This window comes from Octopus bimaculoides, chromosome 3 (assembly GCF_001194135.2).
Source record: "Octopus bimaculoides isolate UCB-OBI-ISO-001 chromosome 3, ASM119413v2, whole genome shotgun sequence".
NCBI lineage: Eukaryota > Metazoa > Mollusca > Cephalopoda > Octopoda > Octopodidae > Octopus > Octopus bimaculoides.
Window position 1 is genome coordinate 78,375,014 of NC_068983.1, and position 10,955 is coordinate 78,385,968.

Genomic DNA, 10,955 nt, shown 5'->3' on the forward strand with positions numbered 1-10,955 from the left:
ATATATATATATATATATATATATATATATATACATATATCATCATCATCCTTTAACGACTGTTGTCCATGTTGTCATGTGTCGGACGGTTTGACCAGGACTGGTAAACTGTGGGGCTGCACCAGACACCAGTCTGATTTGGCATGGTTTCTACAACTGCATCCCCTTCCTAACGCCAACCACTCTGAGAGTGTAATGGGTGCTTTTACATGCCACTAGCACAGGTGCCAGTTGCATGGCGCCAGTATCTCTCATGACTACAATTTCACTTCTCTTGATGTGTCTTCTCAAGCACGACATATTGCCAAAAGTCTCCATCATTTATCATTGATTCCATGAGACCCAACGCTTGAAAGGTACTTTTTATGTGTCATGGGTGCTGGTTACATGACACCAGCATTGGCTACATTGCCTCTGTGAGGTCGAATGCTCAAACGGTACCTTTTACGTGTCATCAGCATGGGTGGCAGTAACATCACACCAGCATCAGCCATGACTATGATTTCACTTCACTTGACATGTCTTCTCAAGCATGGCCTATCGCCAAAAGTCTTGGTAGCTAGTCATTGCCTCCATGAGGCACAATGGTCAAAGATCGTGTTTTACCACCTCATCCCATGTCTTCCTGGGTCTGTCCCTTCCACTGGTTCCTTGCATAGTCTTTATGATCGACACGTCTTTACACAGCTGTCCTCATCCATATGCATCACATGACCATACCAACACAGTCGTCTCTCCACACCACATCTGATGCCTCCTGTGTCCAACTTTTCTCCCAAGATGCTTATACTCTGTTTCTTTTCATAAATTTTACTTTTTGTTTAAGGTGCCAAGTCATCATCATCATCAAATTCTACTCAGGATGTCAAGACATTGCAAGAACAGTCCTGATATATTTTGCCATGTCTGTGGTTTATTTACCACCAAAGCTCAGCAACGTGCCATCACAAGTGAAATCAAGAAGATCTACCAGGTATTCTTTGACTGGTCTCTTGAGGATCAAGATAAGAGTTGGGCCCTGCACATCATCTGCTCAGCTTGTTCAAATGGACTAAGGGATTGGCTAAATAAGAGGAAGAGAGCAATGCCGTTTGCAATACCTATAATATGGAGAGATCCAAAGGATCATTTCATGGGCTGTTATTTCTGCAACGTTAATGTATGTAGGTTTATTGTAAAAACCAAACATAAGATTATGTATCCCAAATTGGAAGCAACAAGAAGACCAGTACCACACAACGATGGTGATCTTTCTATACCAATACCACTAAAAAATGGCCTTCAGATGTCTGATGAAGATGTATTCCCTGAAGAAAATACTACTGCTCTGGAAGACACCGAAGTGGATGCAGATTTCACGATTGAAAATGAAGATGTACCACAGAAATTTTCTCAGGGAGAGTTAAATGATTTAGTTAGAGATTTGTCATTGTCGAAGGATAAAACTGAACTATTAGCATCTCACCTACAAGAAAAGTGTCTGCTTAAGATAGATGTTTGTATTACTCATTTCAGGAAGAGGAATAGGGATCTGATTTCATGCTTCTCTGTTGACGGACCACTTTGTTTCAGTAATAACACTGATGAGTTATTTCGCTGTTTGTTCCTAGAGCATGTTCCAGCTGAATGGCGCTTATTCATTGATTCATCTAAGAGAAGCCTCAAGGCAGTACTACTACACAACGGCAATAAGAAACCATCCATTCCCATAGGACATTCAGTGCACCTGAAGGAATGTTATGAAAATATGCAAGTACTCCTCAATGCCATAAAGTATACAAACTACAGCTGGAAAATCTGTGGAGACTTGAAAGTGATTGGAATGTTGATGGGAATGCAATCTGGGTTCACGAAATATTATTGCTTTTTATGCCTATGAGACAGTCGTGCAACTAACAAGCACTATGTGCAATCAGAGTGGCCTTTGCGAAAATCCTATGAGCCAAGAGTTTCTAGCATCCAGAGCATGCCACTTTTAAACCCAGAAAATGTTCTTCTACCCCCTTTTCACATAAAGCTTGGCCTCATGAAACAATTCGTGAAGACACTTGCTAGGAAAAGCTCAAAAGGTTTTGAATATGTGAAGGCCAAATTTCCAAAAATCACCGAGGCAAAACTGAAGGAGGGCGTATTCATAGGTTTGCAGATAAAAGAACTCCTGAAGGACAACCACTTCCTCACAGCACTGGATGAGATTGAGCTTAAAACTTGGAAATTCTTCAAATGGCTCTGTGAAAATTTCCTAGGCAACATGAAATCTCTAGAGTTTAGAAATGGAGTGAAATGTCTTTTAGACTCCTACACTGCAATGGGCTGCCAGATGTCACTAAAAGTCTATTTCCTTGATTCACATCTGGACTTTTTTTGCAGAGAACCTTGGAGCATTGTCTGATGAGTAAGGGGAACACTTTCATCAAGATATTGCATCGATGGAACAATGATATCAAGGATTTTGGAATGCAGGAATGTTAGCTGACTACTGTTGGATGTTATACAGGGAAAAACCTGTGACAAAACACCATAGAAAGTCCAAATCGCAAAGATTTTAAGTTGTTATGCATTTGAGTGTATTCAAACTTATTTGTTTGTGAGTCTATGTGTGTGTGTGTGTGTGTGTGTGTGTGTGTGTGTGTGTGTGTGTGTGTGTGTGTAGCAGCATCAACAACAAGCAGTGATTAGTGGGCAGCACTGGGCAGACATGGTGTTTTTACACCTTTAACCATTAGTGAAATTTTTTTTCCTCCAGAATAAGTGTAGTGGATTTTTCTTTAGAAGTTGAAATGTCACAAACTTATTTTAACATTTTAACTAACCTATTTAATTCATTTATTCCTTATCACTACGTGGCACTGGCGAAGCTATATTTATCCCAACCAGGCAATCCAATTGTGCAACTCAGTCACTGGTGTGGACTGTTTTTTCAATTAAATCTATGGCTTTGCATATGCCTAGGATTTTCTATCTTCAGTATTTCCCATTAAGGAAGGCTAAAGAACCAGAAACACACATCTGGGAATCTGATAGAAGAAAGCACTGGGCAAATATGGTCTTTTAACAAAAAAAGAAATTTTTCTCCATGGTAGCAGCAGTCAATTTGCCTTTGGAGTTATTTGAAATATGTCACAAACATATTTCAATTAACCTAAAGTTTGTAAATTACTGGTGTTATGTAAAAAGCACCCGTGCTGGTGCCACATAAAAGCAATCAAACTGGTGCTGTGTAAAAGCGCCCAATACACTCTGTAAAATAGTTGGCATTAGGAAGGGCATCTGGCCATAGAAACCATGCTGAAACAGACTTGGTGCCCAGACTGCTTTCCAGCTGACCAGCTCCAGTCAAACTATCCAACCCATACCAGATGTTCAATGATGATGATGATGAGGAGGAGGAGGAGGAGGATGGATGGATGTAAAATGACTGGGACCAAACCTATCATCTGAATAAGTGCTGGCTGGAATGTTGATCTTGTTCAGGGATAAAAGAAATGTTATTTTGAATAAATGAAGAAAGATCATATCGATTTGGGGTATCTTACACTCATATGAGTATGCAACATTAATGGATGGCAAGACATAAATGAAATAGTATTGAGAAATGTTAGAATAAATCATACCTAAAACTAGATAACTGTTTTAAAAAAAACTGTCTGGAAAGTGCCTATATAAGTTAGTTTATAACTTTATGCCCTCATATAAAAAAGTAATTAGCTGGGTGAAACAAAACATTAACTTTGAAAATGATTTGCTCATTGAACATATCTTCATTATTACTGAGGACTAAAAGCATAATGTTTATCTTGTGGTCTCATCTCTTTCAGTAATTACAGCTTAGAAGAGAATCAGCCACCAAAACTACATAATGTCTTTTGTTTTGTAGTGAGGAACTTTAAGCACACCAATATTAATGGTCCATACCTTTAGTGAAATTATGTCAAATCTCATAAATATTATATATTTCAGTGTAACATTTTTGATAAGAAAATCAAATGTAGCAAAACGAGATGACTGGTGGTAAAAGATTATTAAACAGTATCTGTTTAAACATTTACAACATTATTCACATATCCAAATATCTTTATCAACAAATACAACAATAGAAAGTTAAGGACACTAAAGTCAGTTGATACACAAGAGAAACATTTTTCATATTAGATAAAAATTTAATTTTAAACTAATAAAGTTTATTGATGTAAGGGATACAAAGTAGATGGTACAAAAATAGTAAATACTGGCTTGTTTTGTTTCCAAGCAGAACAATAGATTTGTGGATCACACCTAGTCAGTTGGCTAAGTAAACGAGGTTAACCTATGGACACATAACAATGACAAGGAAAACAACAAGTATTTGACTATATAGAAAGGGAGGGAGCAGATTAAATTTGTTGCCTGCCAGCCAAGTAATCATTTGTTGAGTGACCAATGAGATGATGAACTGTAGACGTCCTTTCGAAACCATAGTCAAGACTCTAATGTTAAGCAGTGGTGAGACAACCACTGGTGAATTTTGGACAATGTTGATGGAACAAGTCTTGAGGCACATCCTTGAATGTGCCTGATCCATATGCAAATTGTAGCCACTTAATGATGACGATGATGATAGTGCTTGAGGTGGTATTGTAATGACTATGATGATGAAATAATTCAAGCGAAAGAAACAAAAATATAGAATTACTGCATCAACAAATCAATTAATATATTCATTTATTATGTATAAATTCAAAGTCAAATCATGGAAGGTGTCTGAGTTTTAAAAAATCAGGCTAAAGCTAAACAGAAGATCAGTAATTACTTTTAAACATCCCTGAGATTTATAAGGTTCAATATAGCTGAAATTTTGCAATCTCTTATTTAAGTGCTAGTATTTTATTGAAATAATAAGTTGAGAAAATTATGCAAAATTGAAACTCAAATTCTAATGAAAAACATATTTGGCATCATGCAATGTATTAATTAAACATTTTGTTTTTGTCTAAAATAAGAATATTTATTTTGCTATGCAGTAATTTGATAGCTTCTGGTACAAAGAAAATACAAAGAAGGCTAAAGAAAATGAGAAAAAGTGCATTAAGAACATTTTATAGAAAGATACACCAAATAACATATTTTAAAGAATCATTTAAAGTATAGTGCACGGTGCCTGAATATATCAGATGTATAAACAAATTTAAATGTGAAACAATAAATGAATAATTTTTTTACTATCTTCTATAGTATTTGAAAAACCACATACTGACTTTTTAAAACACAAGTTTTACAGAACATATTCTAGTAGAATGGTTGGAGAGTGTCAGAATGATGCAGACACCTCTGATGAGAACCCAATAAGGTTCAAAAATTCACTAACCTTGTTCATCTTTTCATATAGGCGCAGGAGTGGCTGCTTGGTAAGTAGTTTGCTTATCAACCACAATGTCCCGGGCTCATTCCCACTGCGTGGCACCTTGGGCAAGTGTCTTCTACTATAGCCTCGGGCCGACCAAAGCCTTGTGAGTGCATTTGGTAGACGGAAACTGAAAGAAGCCCATCGTATATGTGTATATATATATATGTATGTGTGTGTGTGTTTGTGTGTCTGTGTTTGTCCCCTCCAACATTACTTGACAACTGATGCTGGTGTGTTTATGTCCCCTAACTTAACGGTTCGGCAAAAGAGACCGATAGAATAAGTACTAGGCTTCCAAAGAATAAGTCCTGGGATCGATTTGCTCGGCTAAAGGCGGTGCTCCAGCATGGCCACAGTCAAATGACTCAAACAAGTAAAAGAGTAGCCTATTTAAATTTCAGCCACTTCTGCACAGTGTTTATGGTCCAACTTCATTCTGGGACTTCAGAACAGTTGCTTGATATGCCTTTTCAATACTCCACAAACGAAAATGATTCTTAGACAATGATTCAGAGTGGAACAATGTCTTGGAAGAAACTGTAGTTTTATTTTCTCTAAGTGAAATGAGGAAATTTTTTGTCATCATTTTCTGTGCCTATTCACCATCAACAACTTTGGCATAGTCACCAGGATAAAATGATAGAAGATATTATAGCAAGTACAAAAATTCACACCTAGAATTTACCTTCACCATGTACAATCAAATACTGGTCCACATTGAAGATTCTGTACAGTACATGCCTGGAGGAATGGTTGGAGAAATCTTATCATCATGATCATCATCCTCATGATCATCATCCTTAAAAGTCCACTTTCCCACACTCACATGGGTTAGATTGTGTGACAGGATGTAACAAGCCAGAGAACTGCATTATTCTTCAATGTTCACTTTGAGATGATTTCTATGGCTATAGGCCCTTCATAATGTATTCACACACTTTTGTGTGTGTGCATGCATGCATGCATGTGTGTATGTGAGTATGTGTGCATGTGTGTGTGTTTTACTGTCTCTTCATCTTGACTTCCTGAGATAATTGTAAGTCACTGTCACCATCATGCAAATGGTGTACTTTGCTTCTAATCTTTTATAGAAACAAGTCTGTTCACAAGGAAATATTATTTCACCTGGAAACAGGTGAGGGGAAGCAATGGAAATGGCATCTGATGAAGAAAATGTGTCTCATCAAATGCTATCTGACCCATGCAAGCATGGTAAAGTGAGTGTTAAAATGATAATAATAATAATGATGATGATGATGATGTATGTAATATTCCTGAGAATAAGAAGTTCATTGGAACATGGTCAGGTCACTGAGAAGAAAGAGTTTTAAGTCAGAAATCTAAGTGTCACTATGCTTAATCCACAGACACGAGTCCAACAAAATATGTTCTGCTTAACATGCATGTACGCACACATGCACACACACTCACACAAACTCACACACACACAGAGACAGACACATACATGCACTCATACATACATACACATGCTTGCATACACAAAATGGACTTCTTCACACACACACATATGTATGTGTATATCCATGCTTGTGCTTATATTTACACTTTACATCTGCCTAAAAGACAGTTTTATTGTAAATGTCCTGAAATTTAGTAGTTCAACAAATATATATCAATAAAATAAGCATCTAACTGAAAGAGATACTGTAGATCAGTACAATCAACAAGACCTCTTGAACAGAGTGCCTCAATATGGTGGTTATCTAATGATTTGTTGCGTGAGAGTACAACGCCCTCTGGCAAGAATGGATTTGACCTCTAGATATAAATAGTAGTGGTCTGAGTAAGTGAGGTAGTTCATGCTAGCTTTTTTCTGGTTAGTTTAATCATTTTTGATCCCTGTTAGAGATGAGTCACTCTGTTAATTGTTGAAGGTCTCCCATAAGGGTGAACCTAATTTTTGAACCTCATTGTTGAATTGTTGTTGCTGTTTTTTTTTTGCCCGTGAGTTTATATTTGTTTTCTTCCTCATTTATGGGTAAAGTGGAAGAAAGAAGAATGGAGTGTGAACTAGTTCCAGCTAGCAGCTTTTCTTCAGCCACTGGAAGAAGTTTAACTGCAGACATATTACAGGCTCAAGAGGTGAAGATGGAGGAAAGGAAGTTGAAGGAGTTCAACGGACTGATCAAGAAGGAGGGAACCAGTTTGAGGTCGGAAGATTTTACAGCTAGTGTAACAAAGCAGACAGTAGTATATAGAACGCTGTCTACGGCAATGAAGAGAATTGAAATAGCCACAGTGGAAGCCATAGAGAAGTGTTTGAAGGAGGTAAAAAGCCTCACAATATTCTACACCAGAGGAAGAAGATACAGCACAGTGGAGGTGAGGTTTGCTAGCGAACAAGAAGCAATAAACCACTCCAATGTGGCGCTAAGGACACCATAGTGGGTACTTCTGCCAACTTACTGTGGCAAACAAGTCACCAGAGTAACGATTGGCAGAGTACCCCTGGAGATTGAGGGGGAATGGCTTGTGGCAGCCATTATGTATAATATGGAGGAGGACAGAAAAGTGTTGAAATTAATGAGGATGAAATAGGTAAATTGGTGGGGATATTTCACTTCTTCTGCTCATGATCAGCGATGCGCATATAGTCAGTCACTAAGGAACATGTTCAAGTAGTTGAAGTTAAGCAACTGGCAAGCAAATTTTTGGTATTAAGCAGAATATTTGCTATAATGGTATTTCTGCTTCAGCAACTCAGTGCTAAAACTGACTGAAATGTAATGGAGAATAGGTCAGTTTCAAAACATTGACGCCGAGGTCACAAAAGTAAAGTTTGAAGGGAATAGTAGTCATTTCCTTTGATTTCCAGATAGAAGTAAATAGGAAGTAACACTGACCAAAGACAAAATAAATAAATATTTTGTTATACAGCACTATTAACCAAAACCATAACAAACAGCAAACATAATATTGGCTCAGAGTATCCCAGATTCTGTGGAATTAAGCCTGCCTATTCAGATTTGATCAAAGATTTGACATAATCTACGATAAATTAATTACATGGAATTTTGAGGTTTTATTAAGAATAATTTGGATTATACTCAACAGCATGAACAACACTAACTACAACCACTTTTCCTTCACAGTTAACAAGACAAAGAAGGAGCTTCTATATGCTTGATCTGCTAGAAATAGTAGCTAAATCTCTTAAATCGCCCTCAACCATCAATCTTACACAGTGATATTTCGGATAATGTGGTACTTGGTGCCTTGCATGTAAATGAAAAGATAGGCTGGTCATGGGATAGTCATGATGGGAATACCTTTTATCAAAGGTCTACTCAATCAGGATTGTCTTCGGGTTAAATAACACCAATTTCACTCAAGTAAATGACTTTTATGGATACAGTTATATGTACGTGTGATAAAAGAAGTTTACTTCTCAACTATGTTGTTTTATGTTTGACATCTCGTTGTTTTCTAGGCAAGAGTCTTCTTCTGGTTAACCAAAGCTTTGTGAATGAAATTTAGTAGACAGAAACTGTGCAGAACCATGCCAGCAGGATTGTGTCTCTTCTTTGGTTGCAAACTTAATCTGTCACCCTGTTTAACACCACCACCAGACCCACCAGAACTTTTACTATGCAGAAACTTCTCTATGGCAACCATTCAAGCTAGATCTTCAATCAGAACATAACTCTCTCTCTCTCTTTTTCTTAGCAGACATAGAGGCTCTGAAAAATCTTATTCACAGTGCTGCCATTTTTTTCTCTGACTAAATCCTTAAATGTAGAAACTTTTGCTCCAAGAGAAATTCTGAAAATATACAGAATTCTCAGAAATAGTTTACCCAAGTCATGATCTCATGGAAGTAAATAGAGATAAGAATGATGAAGTGAATGATATTACATATATTTCATACATTTTCTGTTATTAAAGATGAACACTTTTTGTTTTGTTTTGCAAAGAAATGTTAATGTTGTGACAAAAGATATATATGTATATAAATATGTATGTATGTATGTATGTATGCCTCTGTGTGTATGTATGTATGTATGTATGTATGTCTCTGTGTGTATGTATGCCTCTATGTGTATGTATGCCTCTGTGGGTATGTATGTATGTGTGTGTGTGTGTGTGTAATGGATTTTTTTGTTGATTTTTAGTTTTCATTCATAATACTGCCAAGGTTTACCTATAATTAGGATATGAAAAATGAAATTGATATTGTAGTGAATACATTTTTAGAGGCTGCTATGGTTGTTGGCAGCGATAATCATGATCAACATCATCATCATCATTTATGATCATTGCCTTCATCACTGTCATCAGCATCATCACCACCAGCAGCAACAGCATCAACAGCAGCAGTAGCAACATTTTCTTTTTCTTATACAAACATATGCAAAAAAATGCCATATTTATATGTGTGTGTGTGTGTGTGTGTGTAAACAAATATGAATAAATGATAGATTCTAGAGTATAGAGAATGGTGAAATGATAAAGTAATAAATACTGGGAAATAAATATATACATAAATAAATAAATAAATAAATGGTAGAAAGAAATGTCATTGCTCTAAAGGAAGGGGAAAATGTCTTAGTATGAATGCAAAGCATTCTTTTACTGAGTTCTATATATGTAAAGTGAATGCATGCAATAAACACAGTCTTGGATATTGAAGCCACCATGTGTGATGATGCTTCGTCATAGTCTGTCATTGACTAATAATATATTGTGTGCATTTGTGTGTGTGTGTGTGTGTGAGAGAGAGTATGCTGGTATACATGTGTATTTCTGTAGTATCTGTCCTTATATGTATGTGTGGATGTGCATGGTGAGTTTGTATGCGTTTGTGTGTGTGGTGTTAAGAAAATAATATAATCTTAAGAGCATTAACGTTGGTGTTTCTGTTTCAGTCACTTTTTTTTTTTTTAATTTTTTTTTTTACATTTTTCTTCTGATTTTCCTATTTTGGTTTACTGAATGTATGGTGGGTAGAGGAAAATAAGATGATCATTTTTTTGTTTGTTTTTTTTATTATTTTTATTTGTTTCTATTTTTCTCCTTTCCCTCCCCTCTCTCTCTCTTTCTCTCAAATTCTCTGTATGCCATCCATTTTATACAGGAGGAATAAAAACCTGTTGATCATTCATAGTCAGACATTCATAGTCATACTGGATGTGATCAGACAAACAAAGAAAATAGTGGGGGGGGAAAGTCAAAAAAAAAAAAAAAACAAGAAAAAAGAACGAAAAGTGAAAGAAGAAAATTGGGGAGAAGGCACTGGAAATCAAGAAGGAAAATAATACTAAAAACAGCAACAAGAACAGCAATAATAACAATAACAACAACAATAATAATAATAATGATAATAATAATAATAATAATAATAATAAATGATGAGTCTGAGTAACAACTGTTAAACTAACAATAATATGTGAAAACATGAATACTCATACACATACACTAAGATGCAGACACTCACACATGCATATATATATATACATATACACACACACACATACTTATATGTATACATATATATATATATGTATGTGCGCACATATATATGTGTGTGTGTATGTATATATATATATATATA